Source organism: Enhydra lutris, unplaced genomic scaffold (genome assembly GCF_002288905.1).
Source record: "Enhydra lutris kenyoni isolate GAN:26980312 unplaced genomic scaffold, ASM228890v2 scaffoldscaffold20, whole genome shotgun sequence".
Taxonomy (NCBI): Eukaryota; Metazoa; Chordata; class Mammalia; order Carnivora; family Mustelidae; genus Enhydra; species Enhydra lutris.
Window position 1 is genome coordinate 10958872 of NW_019154104.1, and position 21606 is coordinate 10980477.

The window sequence follows — 21606 nt, forward strand, 5'->3', positions numbered from 1 at the left end:
TAGATGCTAAGTTTAAAAAAATGACATTGAGGGGCTCCTTGGTGGTTCAGTGGGTTAAAACTTCTGCCTTCGGCTCAGATCATGATCTCAGGGTCCTGAGATGGAGCCCCTCATCGGGCTCTCTGCTCCACAGGGAGCCTGCTCCCCCACTCTCCCCCACCTGCCTCTCTGCCTACTTGTGATCTCTGTCTGTCAAATAAATAAATAAAATCTTTAAAATTTTTTTTTTAGAAATTAAAAAATGACATTGAACTGAAAACACATCTTTCCTAATCTAGTTAAATCAGCGTGGTTAAAATTCTTAGTCTCAGGATTCATGACATTTCCAGTTCCTTACTAACAGTTTCCTTCCTCGTCCCTTCTCATCTTGCTCTGGGCTAAGTTTTGTTTTCAGCATGAACGCTATTTGTATCATCAGTGATGTATTGGCTTTCCCAGTTTCCTAGGAAACACTTTGGTCTTCATGGAACAACATTAAGTCCTGCTATTGGTCTGAGAACCCGACAGAGCAAGGTGATACATTTGTGCTTTCATCCCTCTGGCAGTCCCATGCAGCACCTGCCATGGGATGGCTGCTGCATCAGCAAACCAAATGGGAAGCAAGTGAATGTGTATCTTCGTCCCCAAAGAGAAACCCATTTCCACTGTAGCTAAGCTTGACAGTTTAGGACTCCCATTTGACTCCAAAGGACATGAAATGCTCCACTACTTTTTGAAATCATTTGCTTATATGTGGCTGCAGTTCACACATCCCACTGTGTCCTTTTCTTTCATACATACCCCAAAGGGAAGAGAAATATGAGCTTCTTCTATTCAGAGATTACTGAATACTGTTTGCTAGTCTCAGATTTCATTGGCTTCAACACTGTTATTTGTGGAAAATATGTAGTTGAATCTCAAAGCCAACAACATTCCCCCAGGGTACCCATTAGGCAGAAGGGGAGCACAGTTGTAAACAATCTGTTTGTAAAACAGAGGCCTGTAGAAGAGAGGGCATCAAAATTGTGTTTGTTGAATATTTCATGGCCTAAAATGTACAATTTACAGACAGGGAGGGAATTGTAAAAGATAGTCACTCATAACACTTTCTAGGAAAGACATTTTCTCCTGTCTTTCAGTGATTTTGTCAGGGAAGTTAGAATGTGAATGAGCAGCAGAGAGAAAGCACATGACATGAGTAAAATGTGGGGTAAAATGTTTCCAAAAAAATTGTTTCTTTTCACTGATTTCCCATGAAATGGTTTTATAAGTGCGTGCTTTGCCATAGGCTTGAGATAATTTGTTTCACGTTACCTAGTAAACAACACAGATGGACAGAAATCATAATTAAGAAGGAACCATCTATGTAGGATTGGAAGGTACATTTTTTTTATTTCCTAAAGGTAAGAAGATGGCTTCAACTTGGATATACTAGATTCACAGGTTTTACTGTTGCGTCTAATGTGTCTCCAGGTTTAAAAAAAATCTCTAAAATTACACATCAAAATATGTGTGTACATATACATATAGTTTTTAGAAAGAAAGTTCATAACTGTAATCAGGATTCTCATGCCTTCTTATTGCCAACTTCACCAAATTTTTATAATTACAGAGAGAGATGGACCTAGTCAAATGAATAAAAACTCACATGCCTATATAATTCTTGATTGTTTTGTTTCCACTTTCAACCAGCCTATTCCATTTAATATTTTAATTAATAGCTTTCAACCAACTATTCCATTTAAATGATAGATTGATTGATTGATTAGTTGGTTGATTGATTTTAAGTAGGCTGCTTGCCTAGCCTGGAGTGCAGTGTAGGGCTTGAACTCAGGACTGTGAGATCCAGACCTGAGCTGAGATCAAGAGTTGATCACCCAACCCACTGAGCCACCCAAGTACCCCTCCATTTAAATGTTTTAAATGTTTGTTCTGTTTCAAGTTGTAGAAAATATATAATTGTTTATTGTGAGTACTTGGTTTTTCAATGTTGATTGCCCTGTTTTTAATATTTATTTTGTATGTATTGCCTTATTTTAGAAAAATGTTAATTTTTCTGAAGGCCTACTACAATAAAGAAGGTGAAAAGTAACCTCATTGTGAGAGAAACATTTATAACACATATATGTAATGAAAGGTTCACATGCAGAATCCTAGAAAAACCCTACAGATCAACAAGAAAAATCAGACAGCCTAACAGAAAATAGGCAAAATACTGGGTCATTTTACAAAAGAAGGTGTAGATATGGACCTTAAACATTAAAAAGTGCTCAATTTTATTGGAAATGAGAATTTAAAATCATAATGGGATACAATCACCCTTCTACAAGAAGACTAAAATTAAAATAAAATAAAATAAAATAGAAGAAAGAAATGTAATAGAAAGTATTCATCAGAATGAGAAGCAACTGGAATTCTCTGTTGTAGGTGGTAATATGAATTGGTACAATCACTTGAGAAAATTGGCATATGCCCATGGCTCAGGAATTCTACTTGTGGTCATATGTCAAACAGAAATAAATAAATAGGTTCACTAAAAGACATGGACAAAAAGTTTATATCCTAAAAGTGGAAATTATCTAAATGCCTATCAACAGTAAAACAATTAATTTTGCAGCACACAATGGAATATTACACAACAATGGCAAAAAAAAATAGTAAAGGGTCTATTCAATATCATGACTAAATCCCATTATCATCACATTGCATAAAAGAAAACACAGATGAGCATATATTGTAAGATTTCATATATTTTATTTTAAAAACAGATAAAATTAATTTGTGCTTTCAGAAATCAGAATAGTGTTTTAGAATGCAGTAGTTTCCTCTAGAGATCATTATTTGCAAAGGGAATGAGGGTCTTCTGGAAGCTGAAGATGTCCTATTTCTTGATTTGAGGGCTGATTACAAGGAGAATATAATCTCGGAAAATAAACTGAAGCAGCATACTTTGATGTGTGTATTTTTTTAATGTACATGATATACTTAATAAACAGTGTATTTAAAAAGAAAGCTCCTTGGTGCCTCTATGTTCTTTTTCTTTTGTCCAGGAAGAAGATGTGGAGGCTGAAGTTGTAGGACCATCTGATAACCACGAGCTGATCTTGAACAGAGGAGCCACACATGAAGGGTGATGAAATAAAAAGACAGAGGGAACCAGTGGCCCTTAAGACATTGTAGAGTCTCTGATCCAGACTTGGTTAGCCCAAAATGTTTCATGAGAAGGAAAAAAAATATATATATATAGATAGATAAATAGATTCCTTTTTTTTTTTTTTTTTTTTTTTTGGTTTGGCTGATCTCCCACCAAATAAATAAATAAGGGAATAAAAATAAATTGAAACTGAAATAAATAGAAGGAAGTATAAACATTCAGTACTCCCCAAATTACCTACCTTGTGGAAAGGGCAAGGTGTTAGACATGTAGAGAGTGGTTCTGCTAGTTTATACCAAAACAAGATTTTTTTTTTAAAGATTTTATTTATTTGGCAGAGAGAGATTCAGCAAAGGAGGGAACAAAAGCAGGGGGAGTGGAAGAAGGAGAAGCAGGCTTCCTGCAGAGCAGGGAGCCCATGAGATGCAGGGCTCAATCCTAGGACCCCTGAACCATGCCCCCAGACAAAGGCAGAGTCTTAACAACTGAGCCACCCAGGCACTCCAAAACAAGGATTTTGTTAGTAGGGTATTCTTTGGCATTTCTGCATTCATATTTTAAATTGATCTTCACCCCTATTGACCCATTTAGGAGATCAGCATTCAGCATAAAGATTTTATTACCATATAAGCTCTATCACACTGTCATTTATTTGCATACATTGTGGTCTTCCCTACTGCATCCTGAGCTTGTGGAGGGAAAGGATTCTTTCATATTTACCCTTCCTAGCAAACCCAGTTTCATCAGCCTTCATTTTACTGTTCTTCAGAGATACTGTATTTCTTATAAATTACAGATTTATGGCCACCCTGCATCAGTCAAGTCTATGGGAACCAATTTTCCAACATTTGTTCACTTGGTGTCTGTATGTCACATTTAGTAATTCTCACAGTATTTCAACCTTTTCATTATTTTTACATTTGTTATGGTTACTTGTGATCAGTGATTACAATTTGCCAAAAGCCCAGATAATAGCAATTTTTAGCAACAAAGTATTTTTAAATTAAGGTATGTACATTGTTTTTCTAGACAAAATGTTATTGCACACTTTATAGACTATGGTATAGTGCAAACTTAACTATTATAGGTACTGGGAATCCAAGAAATTAATTTGACTTTCTTTATTGAGATATTCACTTTATTGCTGTGGTCTGGGTAAAACGTCTTGGGATGCGACTTCATTTAAAGCAACTAGGCCCCAAACTATTTTAGGTGAGCAAAAGTGTTAAGGGTTAGTGTTTTGTCTTGACAAAGATTTTCATTCCAGTGACTCATATTACCTTCAAATATGTTTTTTTATTTTTTTAAAATGCAGATATTTGCTTTAAGAACATACATATCAATACTCCTAGAACCTCAGTAACTTCTGTAATATTTCTCCCACCTTGCTCATAGAAATTTATGATCTGAGGTTAGCGTAGATCATTCCCAAGGAGAATTGTATAATTTTAGTACATATGTCCCTATCAATAAAGAATACACATTTTACTTTAGGCATATTAAAATTTAGATGGCACTTTATACAGCATCTCAGTTTAGGAATAGTTTCCAACTTTTTCTTAATGCAACATTATATTTTTGAAATTTATCCATGTTGACATATATAGTTAAGGTATTATGAGTATTTTCCCATGACAGCCCTCAAAATTTTATTCCATATAAACATATATATGTGTTTTGAAATGTCTGAATCATGCAGCATTTTGTTGTTTCAGCGAATCTTTTTTACTAACACACTGGGTGTAGTGTATCTTGCAATGAGATGTCCACGTTTATATTCAACTCTATACTGAGTTTCTATATTACCATCTTGAAATGATCTTGGCACTAGATAGCTTTAGCTCAACTTTTGTATTCTGATTTCATTTTACTTAAAGCCTTATAGAGAAGTAGATGAATATTTAAGTAAATAAATATTATTTTTGACCTCATGGATAACACATTTGATCCTACCTTCTTACTGGTTATGTATTTATGTTTCATAAGTCTCGCATTTCTCAGGAGATTTCAATGTGCATAAATGGATTAAAGTTATCAGCATCTCTAGGACATTTAGCAGGTAAATTTTAATGTCCACTTAAGAAAAAAGAACCTAAGATATGGGAATTAACATATTCAACTAAGTGATATATTCAAAATATCATAAAGCAACTAAGAAAAAAAAAATTCTATTAGTGGATTAAAGCATATTCAGGTTGAATTAAACATGGAGTAATTTGAGTTAATATATGAAGACATCAACAAAATTCTCTCCCATGCCTTTTCCAAATTACACACTGTTAACAGATTATGCCAGAGGCAATGGAGAATCATGGAGTGTTGTTTTCAGAGCTGTAACAATGAAGGCTAGATTCCCTAGCCTTGCATTTATGAGCCTCCACAATGCAGATGGGATTTGCCTTTTTAAATTCTACCTTATTCATGTTCATATACACTAGACCCTAGCCAAATTGACTTGTTTGCCATTTCAGTACATATTCCTTTCCCCACATGTGTGCTTTAGCTCTTGATTTTCCATCCGCCTGGAATTTTGTTCTCCCATCATATTTTCCTTGTCTCTACCCTCCCTTATGCAAAGCTCTGCATGAATACCGAGTTCTTCATGATTATTTGCCTACTCCTCACCTTCCCTCTTTTATAGTAATTAATTCACTCTTTTATTTTTATTGCACCTGATTCATGCTGGGCACTATGCTAGGTTCTGAGCACATACGCAGAATAACATATGTTTCTTGTAAGAATTCACATATTAGAGAATGTGGCAGAGAGACAGGTTCCTTATGAACTAGTTGTAATATAGAATGATTAAATGCAATGACTAAAGTAAGCACAGCTCTATGCAAATGTAAACAAGTGGGACTAATTCTGTTTGGGGGGCACCTAGGAACATTTTTCTCTGTTCTAATATTTCAATAGATATTAAACAAGGGAAGTACACAAAAATAACTCAAGGAGAGAGTACTAAGCACACCCCTGTGCCTTACCCTTTCGTCCTACATACCTAAGTGTGAACCTTGCATAAAACCTGACATACATGATGTATATAAAGTTATGGTGAATGAATATATTAATTCAAAAAAGGATGACTTGCTAAGGGATCGAAGTGTGGGTGAAATGTAATTTAGAAAAGTGTTCTCTTAGGAAAACAGGCAAGATTCGGAAAGTCAGGATCATGATGCGGTCTCAGGTAACAGGCAACTACAATCTAGATGTGGGATTCATCTTCAACAACAGTTGTCTTATAGCAGAAAGTTGTTGGCTTTTTGTTTTGTTTGTTTGTTTGTTTGTTTGTTTCCATTAGAACTGTGTATATCCTTGTGTTATCACTCTAACTAGACTGAAGTATCTCATCATCAGGATGAATAACTGATACATCTTTTGTCCTTGAGACCATGCAGAATGGTATGTAGCTCACATATATTGTTCAATGAAGAAAACTTTGCAGTTTTGGTTAAAGTTAATAGTATGGCACAAAGTACTGGTAAAGTCTATTCCACGTAAGTGGTGTATCTGCAAGGTGTACATTGGAAATACAACAGATCTTTAGTTATGCTTCACAATGGTGAAAATTCCAAGAGTAATCTATATTGATAAATTTTCACCTTGATGAGACTATGCACATGTAATCAGCACTTTGTGTATTTCCCACTGTGTTGAGTTGGGAAAATCATTATTCCTGTGTTACCCATGATGAAACTGACGCACAAGGAAGTTGAACACATTGCCCAGTGTATTAGAGCTAGAGGTTAAAGGTATTGGATACTAAACCCTAAACTCTTATTGCTTGGATTCTACTTCTAAAATGCATCATTTGTTCTTTTTATAAATTATTTTTATTAACATATAATTTATTATTTGCCCCAGGGGTACAGGTCTGTGAATCATCAGGCTTATACATTTCATAGCACTCACCATAGGATATACCCTCCCCAATGTCCATAACCCAACTACCCTATCCCTAGCCCCCCACATCCCAGCAACCCTCAGTTTGTTTAGTGAGATTAAGAGTCTCTTATGGTTTATATTCCTCCTGATCCCATCGTGTTTCATTTTTTCCTTCCCTACCCCCCACAACCCCCTGCCCTCCCTCTCAAATTCCTCATATCAGAGAGATCATACGATAATTGTCTTTCTCTGATTGATTTATTTCATTCAGCATGATACCCTCTAGTTCCATCCACGTTGTTGCAAATGGCAAGATTTTGTTTCTTTTGATAGCTGCATAGTATTCCATTGTGTATATATACACCACATCTTCTTTATCCATTCATCTGTTGATGGACATCTAGGTTCTTTCCAGAGTTTGGCTATTGTGGACATTGCTGCTATAAACATCTGGGTGCTTGTGCCCCTTTGGATCACTACATTTTTATCTTGAGGGTAAATATCCAGTAATGCAATTGCTGGGTCATAAGGTAACTCTATTTTCAATTTTTTGAGGAACCTCCATGCTGTTTTCCAGAGTGGTTGCACCAGCTTGCATTCCCACCAACAGTGTAGGAGGGTTCCCCTTTCTCCGCATCCTCTCCAGCATCTGTCATTTCCTGACTTGTTAATTTTAGCCATTCTGTCTGGTGTGAGGTGGTATCTCATTGTGGTTTTGATTTGTATTTCCCTGATGCCGAGTGATGTGAAGCACTTTTTCATGTGTCTGTTGGCCATTTGGATGTCTTCTTTGCAGAAATGTCTGTTCATGTCCTCTGCCCATTTCTTGATTGGATTATTTGTTCTTTGGGTGTTGAGTTTGATAACTTCTTTATAGATTTTGGACACTAGCCCTTTATCTGATATGTCATTTGCAAATATCTTCTCCCATTCTGTCAGTTATCTTTTGGTTTTGTTAACTGTTTCCTTTGCTGTGCAAAAGCTTTTGATCTTGATGAAGCCCCAATAGTTCATTTTTGCCCTTGCTTCCCTTGCCTTTGGTGATGTTTCTAGGAAGAAGTTGCTGTGGCTGAGGTCAAAGAGGCTGCTGCCTGTGTTCTCCTCAAGGATTTTGAAGATTTTCTGTCTCATATTGAGATCTTTCATCCATTTTGAGTCTATTTTTGTGTGTGGTGTAAGGAAATGGTCCAGTTTCATTCTTCTGCATGTGGCTGTCCAATTTTCCACACACCATTTGTTGAAGAGGCTGTCTTTTTTCCATTGGACATTCTTTCCTGCTTTGTCAAGGATTGACCATAGAGTTGAGGGTCTATTTCTGGGCTCTCTATTCTGTTCCATTGATCTATGCATCTGCTTTTGTGCCAATACTATACTGTCTTGATAATGACAGCTTTGTAATAGAGCTTGAAGTCTGGAATTGTGATGCCACCAACTTTGGCTTTCTTTTTCAACATTCCTGTGGCTATTCAGAGTCTTTTCTGGTTCCATAAAAATTTTAAGATTATTTGTTCCATTTCTTTGAAAAAAAAATGATGGTATTTTGATAAGGCTTGCATTAAATGTCTAGATTGCTTTAGGTAACATAGACATTTTCACAATGCTTGTCCTTCCAATCCATGAGCATGGAACAGTTTTCCATTTCTTTGTGTCTTCCTCAATTTCTTTCATGGGCACTTCATAGTTTTCTGAGTACAGACTCTTTGCCTTTTTGTTTAGGTTTATTCCTAGGTATCTTATGGTTTTAGGTGCAATTATAAATGGGATCAACTCCTTAATTTCTCTTGCTTCTGTCTTGCTGTTGTTGTATAGAAATGCAACTGATTTCTGTGTATTTGCATCATACATTTTGAACAGCATCATTAACTGACAGTTAAGGGACATTTTTAAAATATTTTGATTAAAAATAGATTACTTGGCAGTACGTATATCTCTTAATTAGTTTTCTAGAGCTTCCATAACAAAGTACTATCACTGGAGGACTTAAACAACAGAAAGTTTTCATCTCACAGCTCTGGAGAATAGAAGCCCAAGATCAAGGTGTTGGCAGCGTTGGTTCCTTCTGAGCGTTGTGAGGGAAGGGTCTGTTCCAACATTTGTCTGTGGCTTGCAGAGAGCTGTCCTCTCTCTGTATCTTCACATGATCTTTCCTCTATGTGTATTCTTCCATATCTTAATTTCATCTTTTTTTATAATGACACCAGTCTTATTGAATTAGTGATAATTCTAATGACCTCACTTTATATAGATTACCTCTATAGAGATCCTATCTCCAAATAAGGCCATATTCTGAGGGTTGGGACCTCAACATATGAATTTTGAGGAAAACAATTTAATTCATAACACTTGCCATGAGTAAAGAATAAGCAATATGTTAGTGAAGTTTAGATTGAAATTTGTGTTTCTTTTAAAGGGAATATTCATTATTTAAGAAGTACAGTGAATGGGATAAAAGACCTGAACATGAGGCAGGAATCTGTCAAAATCCTAGAGAAGAACACAGGCAGTAACCTCTTCAACATTGGTCACAACAGCTTCTTTTAAGACATGTCCCCAAAGGCAAAGGAAACAAGTGAAAATCAACTTCTGGGACTTCTTCAAGATCAAAAGTTTCTTCACAGCAAAGGGAATAGTCAACAAAACAAAGAGGCAACCTGCAGAATGGGAGAAGATATTTGCAAATGACACTACAGACAGAGGGCTGATATCCAAGATCTATAAAGAACTCCTCAAACTTAATACATACAAAACAGATAATATTGTCAAAAAATGGGCAGAAGACATGAACAGACAGTTCATAGAGATGGGTAGAAGATGACATAGAGATGGGTAACAAACACATGAAAAAATATTCATCATCGCTAGCCATCAGGGAGATTCAAATTAAAACCACGTTGAGATACCACCTTACACCAGGAAACATGGATGAAATCAACAAGACAGTAAACAACAAGTTTTGGAGAGGATGTGGAGAAAGGAGAACTCTCTTACACTGTCGGTGGGAATGCAAGTTGGTGCAGCTCCTTTGGAAAACAGTGTGGAGATTCCTTAAGAAATTAAAAATAGAACTACCTTATGACCCTGCAATTGCACTACTGGATATTTACAAAGATACAGATGTAGTGAAAAGAAAGGCCATCTGTACCAAAATGTTCATAGCAGCAATGTCCATACTCGCCAAACTGTGGAAAGAAACAAGATGTCCTTCAGCAGATGAATGGATAAAGAAGATATGGTCCATGTGTACAATGGACTATTATGCTTCCATTAGAAAGGATGAATACCCAACTTTTGTATCAACATGGATGGGACTGGAAGAGATTATGCTGAGTGAAATAAGTCAAGCAGAGAGAGTCAATTATCATATGGTTTCACTTACTTGTGGAGCATAAGGAATAACATGGAAGATATTGGGAGATGGAAAGGGGAAGTGAGCTGGGGGAAATCGGAGGGGGAGACAAACCATGAGAGACTGTGGACTCTGAGAAACAAACTGAGGGTTTTGGAGGGGAGGAGGGTGAGGGGTTGGGTGAGCCTGGTGATGGGTATTAAGGAGGGCAGGTATTACATGGAGCACTGGGTAAGGTCCATAAACAACAAATTTTGGAACACTGAAAAAATATTAAATTAAATTAAAAAAAAGAAATTTAAAAAAAAAGTATAGTCTGAATGAATATCCATTTGATATTTTAAATAAACAGTATTTAAAACTCCTAGATTTTAAGGGAGTTAATGATAGTAAATCCTTCAAAAATCATATTTTGCTATTAAAACTACTCTGTAAAGTCTAATTTCAAATGAAAATGTAATTCTCTGTATGTTAATATTATATGTTCTCTATATATCTTGAACTGATTTAGGCTAAATTTGACTCTTGTTCAATGAACATAATGTGGTTAATTTAAGACTAAGTTTAATCTAATATTAATTTTATATGAACATATTTTTAGCCTGTTTTGAAAGGTTAAAAAAATAGCAGGTGTTTTTGTTTTTGTTTTTGTTTTTTGCCTAAAAGTCACTTATCATTAAAATAATAGAAATGAAGAATATACAAAAAAGAGAAAAGGGAGTAAAATAATCAACAGGGTTACTAATATTCCACTCATGCAAATCACTCTCATTTCTATTTCAATACCAAAAAACAAGCATGAGTATAAGCCTGTTTCATAAACAATAGATAACACAACTGTTCCACAGGGGCCATTGTAAAATTCACTTTTATTAATTAGGAAGCTTATTCAAGAAAAGAAAAAAAACAAAGAAAAGAAAAACCTCTTTAACCTCCATTGATCACCTAGGAACACCCTCCTGTAATTGGTGATGAACTGCCTTAATCATGATAGAATAATGGATTTCACACTAAGAATTCCAGTGTTCTTGAGCTCAAACATTCTTCACAGATTCCCTCTGTAGCATTTGAGTTTCAATTTCCTTTAAATTTGATTTGTTTAAAAAGGGTTTACTGCTAAAGCAACTGGTTCCATTTCCCAAGTGCTCAGAAGACCAAAAATAAAAGACTTTATGCTTGGTTAGTCTTGCATTCAGCATTCTGGAAGCTGTAACTCCTCAGGAAATAACTATTTTTCTGGAACAATCTAAACTACTGCTATACCTCAAAGTAATTAGTAGAAGGTTTAGCTTTTCTTCCAACTGCATTTCACTCTGAAACTAAAATTATAGGATTATTCAAAAGTAGTCTTTGTTTTGCAAACACACAATATTGAATACTGTGAAATGATATGAAACAGTACAAAGACAGAGATGGCACAATAAAATGAAATTCAAGGCTGTATTTCACATTTTTAAAATGTGTTCTTTCAATTCTGTGTATTTATAATATCCTCAAAATGCACTAACAGTTTGCATAAATGTTTGCCATTTAATGAGATAAAATCAATAGAGACTAGTGACTGCCTAAATATAATTAAAGATACTACCCTTTTAGTTTAACCCGCACCACTGTACTGGAAATATTGTCAGATGAAGTTTGTAATGGGGGAATAAAGTGAAAAGGATGGGAGAACCTTTTCCACTGATTTCAACCAAGGCTAACTTTTTAGGTGGGGGAAAAGAAAAGAGCAAATATTTTTAATGCTTGGGCCAACCAGTTGTTTTTCCATTTTTTTTTAAATAGAAACTTTTAAATTTGATTTTATTTCTAAATCATGATGGCCCATAAATCAAACATGAATTCTGCTTCTAAAATAACTGTTTGGAGGGCTAGAATGGGGCTAAGTGAAAGATGTGCATTATTCTCAGATAGTTTAAATCTATGGATTATTCATACTCTCACATTAGTGAAAGCTTTTTCTTGTTAAAGCTGTACTTATTTTTTTTTAAACAGGTGGTTTGAATTACAGAAAGCCCTGCAATAATTTAATCTTCCCTTAAAGTAAATAAATTAAATTAGATTTCTTATAGGTAGACATAGGATTTTTTAAAAATGTAGAGACAATTTCCTATATCTCCTAGGATAGGAGGCCTACTTGATCCTTCATATTAAATTTTGGATACAAGAAGAAAGTATTTAAAAATAAACAAATAAGATTAAATTTCTGAAAACCTGCAGCCAGGGGTGGAGAGTGAGAGAATCCAGATCTGTGTCATCCTGAAATACCAATTTGTATTGTCACTTTGTTTTTCTCCTCGCAAAATATTTACAGGTCTAGAAGAATTCTGAACTTCCTGGGGCCTGGAGATTTGTTAATTCACCAAAACAAATAAACAAACAAACACATGCGTAAGACAATTTACACGTGACTCTGCCAATTACACACATTTTTATTGTGCCCCAGGCATTCCAGGTGCCTCTTGGTAGTCTGTCTTCTGATGGATTATTAAGGATAAGTTTATGGGATTCAATATCGCAGCTCACGTTTTTAACTCAGATTGAATAGCTCTTTCCTGTTGCGTTCAGCAGCTCCAGGCTTGACATTCAGCCCTCCCTCCCAAACATCTGCAGCCATTTCTTCCTATCTGTAGAACTCTTTCCCTTAACCTACACAGAGCTGTCCTGGGGGTCTCCCAAAAGAATAAAAGTAAAGCTTCATCTTAGATTGTTTTCAATGTGTCCTAAATTTAAATGGAGATAGTTGATGAAATTTTTTTCCTACCTAGGTTGCCAACACATTGTACCTCATATCGTTCTTAAGAAAAAAATCAAAGTTAACTTCTTAAGATCAGCTAAGAACAGATTGTCAACCTAAAAATGTGCAGTCTGTATAAAAATTTATAGAACATCTTGTACTGCTATATTACCTTTGCTCAAGGAAAGCGCATGATTTGTGCCAAACATTGTTTGAGTCTCGAAGTTGTTTGTGAGGATAGAATGCTTTGTAAGATTTACAAGCCAAATTCCAAAGTAAACTTTACTTTGCTCTGACAGTTTGTGATTTTTTTTTTAAATTTCTTTTCAGCATAACAGTATTCATTGTTTTTGCACCACACCCAGTGCTCCATGCAATCCGTGCCCTCCCTAATACCTGCCACCTGGTTCCCCCAACCTCTCACCCCCTGCCCCTTCAAAACCCTCAGATTGTTTTTCAGAGTCCATATTCTCTCATGGTTCACCTCCCCTTCCAATTTCCCTCAACTCCCTTCTCCTCTCCATCTCCCCTTGTGATTTTCTTGTATACTGGTCTTGAAAGACTAAACCATGGTCTTTTAATTGTTCAGCAAATTTTTATTGAATGATTACTATGTGCCAGACACTAAGATTGGTGTTCTGGGTACAACAGGGATTGACTCAGGAAGGAATAAATTCCTTTATGGATTTGTTTGTTTGTTTCTTTGGTCTGATCCAGAAGATGCATGTAGATAAGGAATGGCATCTAATGAATACAGTGTTAAGGATAGTATAGGAACTAGTGGTATTGATCCCAGGGTACTAACCTAATCAAGTAAAACACTGAGGAAGAAGAGAAGGTTTTCTTGAGGGGCAGTCATTTATTCTGAAACTTGAAGAATGGTAAATATATTGCTAAAGAGAAGAAGAGAAAATAATAAAAGAAGTGGAAAGGGGGTTCCATGTAGAAAACACTTGTCAGAGGCCCTGAGGTGGGACGGAACAAGACAGTCTGCAGCTTCATGAGGTTCTTCTTCCATCAAACATAATTTCATAATGAAGGAAGAACACAGGCTGTTCTTCTCCAGTTGACATTCCAATGACTGTATAGCATGCCAAAGACTTGAACACTGAGAACAATGCAAGAGACTGAACAGTTCACGATCTGAAAGGCAATGGTGCATGAAAGCCAGAAATACAAGTAAGTGCAAATGAAATATTTTCACCTTCATTACATAAGTTTAATTTGGAATGGCTCCAAACGTTGTTGCCTATACTGTGCTCAGCAGATGAACTAGAGTATATCATTTGCTAATTCACTGATGTTCTTATTAAATCTTACTCAAAAGTGTGTATTCAACAAAATGATAACATTTAACAATATGTATAAAGCTGGATTTAAAGCTTCAAATGAGAGCAAGAGAGCATACACAAGTAGATTAATTTGAGATATGAAAATGGAAAGTGTTACCCTATTCAAAGGTTAGATATGTTGTCATTGCTTTCCAATATAAAAGAAAAATAATTCCAAGTTATTTAACCAATTCGTCCTTAGCATGAAAGTTGTAGCTTTGCTATGCAATCTTTCTTTTTTGTTTATTATTTATTGAACACCAGTATGCAGTACTATATAAATCATCATAGGCACAGTCCCTACCCTTAAGGCATACAATCCAAGTCAGACAGAGAAAACAATTCAGACATAAAATATGTCAAATGTGTTGATTAAACTCTGAAGATTGAGACTCTTAATTATAAATATGTCTTCGTAGCTTAGGAGTGAAAACTGTAAATAAGACAAAAGGCAAAATAATAGGGAAATCACATTCTAGGTGTGTTTTAGAACTATAGCTTGTTATTACTTATGATTAACAGTTATAATTTTAGATTGAGTATACTCTTACTGAACAAAAAATAAATGGGAATATAATACAAAGTTTTGGAGAAGGTGGTGCCAGTATTACCTACTATTTTCTGTTAACCTTTATCGTTTCTCATTTCCTCAGAAAACATAATTCTGTGTCATAATAACCGGTCATTATATTCTTAGTAACATAATGATTCTACTTTATGAATCCACTTTGTTTTACGAAGGAAAATGAGGAGAAGCAAAAAGAAAAAAACAAAAACGAAAGGGAAAAAAAAAAACCCTCAGGTTTCCATTAAAATCTTCTCACTTTGCTTTCAACTTACCCAAGATTTCTTAGTTCTGTGCTCTGTATTTTCAGAAGAATAGAGATGTTATTTAAAGACCATCCTTCAAGGGCGCCTGGGTGGCTCAGTGGGTTAAGCCTCTGCCTTCAGCTCAGGTCATGATCCCAGGGTCTTGGGATCCAGCCCGGCATCGGGCTCTCTGCTCAGCAGGGAGCCTGCCTCCACCTCTTTCTCTGCCTGCCTCTCTGCCTACTTGTGATCTCTGTCAAATAAATAAATAAAATATTAAAAATAAATAAATAAATAAATAAAGACCATCCTTCAGGGGTGCCTGGGCGCCTGGGTGGCTCGGTGGGTTAAAAAGCCTCTGCCTTCGGCTCAGGTCATGATTCCAGGGGTGCTAGGATCAAGCCCCGCATAGGGCTCTCTGTTCAGCAGGGAGCCTGCTTCCTCCTCTCTCTCTGCCTGCCTCTCTGCCTACTTGTGATCTCTCTCTGTCAAATAAATAAATAAAATATTTAAAGACCATCCTTCACAAAATGCTAACTTCCGCTACAATGGGAAGATCATCACATTTGCCCAAAGTTCAATGTCGAATGGATGGATATAAATGGATGGACACACAGATATATCTATCTACATCATTCTCAAATCATATCTATATCTGTATCTATACAGATATCTACTGATCTACCTATATCTTTAAAACTCGACACATGGTAGTTCCTCTAGTTCCTCAATGTGTACATGTTTATTTCAATTCAATCTTATCCTTTGGCTGTATTTTAAACATAAGCCCCACTTTCAGAGAACTTGAATTCAAGTGTACAAAATTATAAAAATTGAGTTAGGACACACTATTCAAAGAGTACAAAATTCAGAATTGGAAAGCCCTTCCGTAAATGTAAAATGTGATTAGATTTTAAAAAGCCAATTTAAAGAAAAATTTTGGAGTAAATCAAGTATATCTGAGAACTTACAAAAAAGCTCAGTGTCATTGCAGATTTTAGTTCAAAGCAAATAATGCCAGAACTTTAGGATGTGAATTTGGTTTGTGTAGTTATTCATTGATATCTTTGGAATATATGTGAATATATATTTAAGAATTATCTACAGAAGATGTCTTTATTTTTAATTAATCTTAGGCTGTGTTTCAAATGTATGAGAAGAAACCATGTGTTGATCCACTGGTTTCATACCCATATCTGGCTATGACTTGAGACTGTTTCAGATTAAGAGAATCTAGAATTGGAAATTGAGACAATCTCATTATCAAAGTTGTCCAATTGTTGATTTGAGCCTCACCACATTGTCAGAAAAGGCACTATTAGGGATTTGACTTCCTTCTTTATTTGTGTAGGAGAATAGATTTGTCACAGAGCTCAGGCACTGGAGTTATACTAATCAAGATTCAGGTTTTATCCCACCTACTGACTTTGTGACATTGGGTAATATGAACTTTCTCCAAACCTTTTGTCCCTTAAGTTTTAATGATAATACAAATACTTCCCTAAAAGATTTGTTCTGAGTATTAAATCCGATAGTACATATGAAATACTTAGATCACATCTGCAGTGTTATTACCCTGACAAAGAGGAGCCCAGACCCAAGTTCACCCAGCTCTCAGTCAGGAGCTGACAATCAGTAGCGGTTGACTGTAAATTAAGTGCCCAAGTAATAGAAAGAAGCAGGCAGAAATGAGCATGTTCTTAATGTGAAAACGTGAAGAACATATTCGGTTGAGTTGACATCTGGTCAATGTTTCTGAAGTACTTAGGTAACAGAGCAAGAACCTGGCTGGCACACGCAGAGCAATGTCCCGGTGCTATTCACTTCTTGGGGACTGGTTCCCCTACTTGTATCTGGGATTTTTCTGTGAGACCACCTTTGAGAGACGCAAGTGTCCAAATGACTCCCTAATGAGTCTGGAACCTAATTTCAGAGATAGAAAAGAGTTGAAATTGAATTGTCTTTTATGATTACTTGTGGCATCTGAATGACTTGAACCATTGCCAATTTTTATAGGATTATCCTCATATTCTAGAGGTGAACTTGTGTCTAAATATCTTCCAAACTTGCCCTGTGTTCTTTGCTGGAATCGCAAGCATTCATAGTCAAAGTATATGGATTACTTACTGTACTTAGAAGGCAGTTTACTTCTTCAGTAATATTTATAATAAATATCTGTTAAGCGTACCATTTGCAAAGTGGCTGAACACATTACATGATATATGTCATTTTCTCCATTTGATCAATGAAGAAATACAGTTCACAGCACTAGAAGTGACAACACCGAGATGCAAATCCAGGTTGTACACTTCCAGAACCAATGAATATAACCACTAAGTAATGTGCCTCAGCTAAGTTCTGTGCTCCACTGGGTGGAGCTTAACCAGTGCACCTTCTAGTAATGGAAAAAGAGGGGAGGAAAGCATGATAGAGAGAAAATGGATCATGGTATGTCCCCTTGCTAAATTCATATGTTGAAAGTCATAATCTGTAATACTTCAGATATGACCTGATTTGGAAACAGGGTCATTGCAGATGAAATTAGTTAAATTAAAATGAGGCTGTTAGGGTGGGTCCTAATCCACTATTACATGTGAACTTATAAAAGAATGCCATGTGAAAGGAAAGAAATATATATAGTAAATAGATGATGTGAAGACATAAAGAGGAGATGGCCATCTTCATGCCAGGGAGAGAATCTAGAACAGACACTCTCCTCCCTCACAGCCCCCAGAAGGATCAGCAGAGTGAACACCATGATCTTAGACTTCTAGACACCAGAACACTAAGAAAATATATTCCTGCTGTTTAAGCCAGCCAGTGGGTAAGACAGCCTTAGTGAACCAATACAGACAACCAGGCTAACATACCATTTTCATTCTACCAGCCAAGGAGGGGAGGGGGAAGAAAGAAAGAGAGAGAGAAATCATTCAGTTAAGAACAAAATATTCCACACATCGGAGCCCAGCTTTGGCTTTGAAACCAAAAATAGCACAGCAACCTGATGTTGAGGACAAAACAAAAAAAGCATTTTCTTTTAGTAAAAGTATCTTTCATTGAGCACATTCCATGGATGGCTGCTCTATCATTGGGCAAACAGACCTTGATCAGTCCCTGATATCTTTCAGTGTGGCTTCCATGGCTCACTCAAAATTCTCCTGGGAACTTCGTGTCTCCTTCCAGAATCCATATGCTTCTGCCTCCTGTTCCACCCTGAGATCCTAACAACTTTACCTGCTGCCACTGCTTTTCTGTCTTTTGTTAAGGCCAGTAGTGTAAATACAACTTATAGCTTAGCTATAGAGAAAACAATGAACACACAGACTCTGAAAAACTTGCATTAATTTTTTTTTCAATTGTTAAGTGAATTGAAATGTTCTCAAATAAATGTCCAAAACTGTTAAAAAATGGAAAACATCATCTCAGTCCAATGTCGTCTTTTGATGTGTAGACAATAGGATTTTAAAGCCCATATGTATTTCTTGGTAAGCAAGTTTGATTTTTTTAGAGTATTGGTCTTTTGAATTAAAGACTAGTATAATTGAGAAGGGCCAGAACAAGGGAAAGCAAGTTTTTCTATAAACTCAGAGGAAGGGAAGTCATTCCAACACTATACTTCATAATGGGGGTGTTCTTCAAGTAGGGGAAGCGTAGATAGATCAGTTAACTAGCTGAGATACACCTGTCCCCTCCTTCAATGCCTGGAGATCTTCGTGTGCAGAAGACCTTTTTTTTTTTTTTAAGGGGCTTCTTTCTTTCTTTCTTTCTTTCTTCCTTTCTTTCTTTCTTTTTTTAAGAATTTATTTATTTATTTGACAGAGAGAGATCACAAGTAGGCAGAGAGGCAGGCAGGGAGAGAGGAGGAAGCAGGCTCCCTGCTGAGCAGAGAGCCCAATGAGGGGCTCAATCCCAGGACCCAGGATCATGACCTGAGCCAAAGGCAGAGGCTTCAACCCACTTAGCCACTCAGGTGCCCCTGCAGAAGACTTTTATTTCATGGACTTGAGCTTCATCTTAGTTCCCAAATGGGTAAGGATAACCAGGAAGCAAGAAAAAATTATTTGTTGTTTCCATTTATTCAACTAGTGTTTACCAACTACCAGGTTCCATAGTGTTCCAGATTCAATGAGGAGCAAAACTAATAGATCTTACACAATTATGATGCAGTATCATGAGAGATTATGTACATTTCTCAATGTATTTCCCAAAGTTTTTCTTTAGACTGAGATTTGGCAGAGGGCATTGAAGGTAGGGATTGTCAGGAGAAAAAGCTGCAAATTTATTTCAAAGATGCAATCAGGTACTTGAATTAAATATATTATGTAAATTATTGATTTCTTGCATTTGGTAATAAACAAAGTTGTGAGCTTTGTTAATAAATCATTTCATTGATGAAGGCAAGGTGAAATGCTTCTCTGTTTTCTTGTTAATAAGGTCCCTTGGAATCTTGTCCATGAATCAAAAGCAATCTGCACTGGCTACTGGCTCCTTAATGATCTACCTGCTCAGGGAGAAGAAACTTAATCACCATCCAGTGCTCAGATAGAACAAATGCTCTTGGATTGAGGGATGGAAAGCCACATGTTAGGAAGAAGGGCACACACGCATGTACACACACATACCCACACGTACACAAAAAACTAAAACAAAATAAAGTAAATAAAACTGATTCCTGCAGATAACCGTGTAAAGCCTAACTTGTGGAACACACGTCCTGGAAATATTATGGGAAGGAAAGAGTGAAATTTCCCATGAAGAGAAGGCATGAGATAGAATTGTAAATCACATGCACACTAGTTCACTACAGCTGAGCTGGAACAATTTCTAAACAATACCTCAGAGCTGAAATTTGAAAGCATTGGGTCTCAACAAAGGAAGACAATCCATCACAATGCTAAGCTATCTGTTTCTCCACGTGACACTAGTTCTCCAGCCACTCACAACTGAATCATTTCAGGTGAAATAGAAAATATTACATTTATAAGGGTAGCCTTGGACATTATTGCAAACTATAGTTTGAGACTATAACAGCTTTTTTTTTTTTTTTTTTGGTCATGATGTATAAGACATGCCACCTACTATCCCACCTACTAATGATGGAGGTGTTGCAAAAGAACTCAGTCTGGAACAAAGGATTCAAATGAATAATGAAACAATGTTACAGAAATCTGGTAACTTGAAACTAACTACTCTCTTCCCCACCTGCTCTGGTCATAATAATCCCCCAAAATTGAATAAGCAGAAGGTGCAGTTTTATTGGTGTTTACTAATAAATTGTACCAATAAATTTTTACCATTCTTGGTGTCTGTGAATGGTCCTATATACTGGAATGTCTCTGTAAGAAGTTCATTTATAGGCAAAGAAAGTCTTATCTATTCAATCCTTTCTAATTACTGTATTTCAAATGTGCACTGTTGTCGTATACTCTGAAGAATAATCTTCTGAGGGATTCTTTCTTAGAGTCTGAGTTTAGTTCTGAATCAAGGTGTCAACTTGAATGTAGAACTATATAGGATGAGGTTTTATGATGCCAATTTAATAAGCAAAAGCAAAGAGATTCTGCTTCCTTCCCCCTTCCCCATAGGAGGATATGCATATGACTAGAAGATATATATCATCTAAATTCATCAATCAGTATCTCAAATATTTTATTGGGAATTATTTGCCTCCTTCTAATCCTGAACTATAAAAAAGACATAAACAAACAAAAGCTTTTTTTTTTATTAGTTTCAGAGATAGAATTTAGTGATGCATCAGTTGCATATAACACCCAGTGCTCATTCCATCAAGTGCCCTCCTTAATGCCCATCACTCAGTTAGTGCCTCCCTTCATTCACCTCTCAAACAAAATTCTTACATACTGCATGACTCCAAAACCAAAATATTCTCAAGGAAAAATAAAAGAAATAAAAGGACTTAGATCCTGTGTTTGTGTCAATCTGGGTTGAAATCAACTCATAGAATCACATAAAAAAATGGGAATCAAAGCTTTGGAATTTAATGGCGACTATTAAAGAGAAAGTGTACTTAGTAAAGAAAACCAGCTTTGTGCAGTGAATCATATTCAATGAACCACATGACCACCCACTCTTTTAAAGAGCATTTGTTGAACAGCAATGAGATGCAGGAGGATTAGAAGTTGAATAAGGAAAAACCTTCCCTTGACATGCTCCAGATCTAGTCAGTAGCTATGAAACTACATGGTCATTATCTGTTCACCAGTTACATGCAACATGCGTATAGACAAAACACAAAGTGAGTGTAACAGAAAATGCAATTAATTGTGGAGGAGTGTGAGATGTTATTGAGTCAAATCTTGAAAGATTTCTTTCTTTCTCTCTCTTTTTTTTTTTTTTCCTTAAC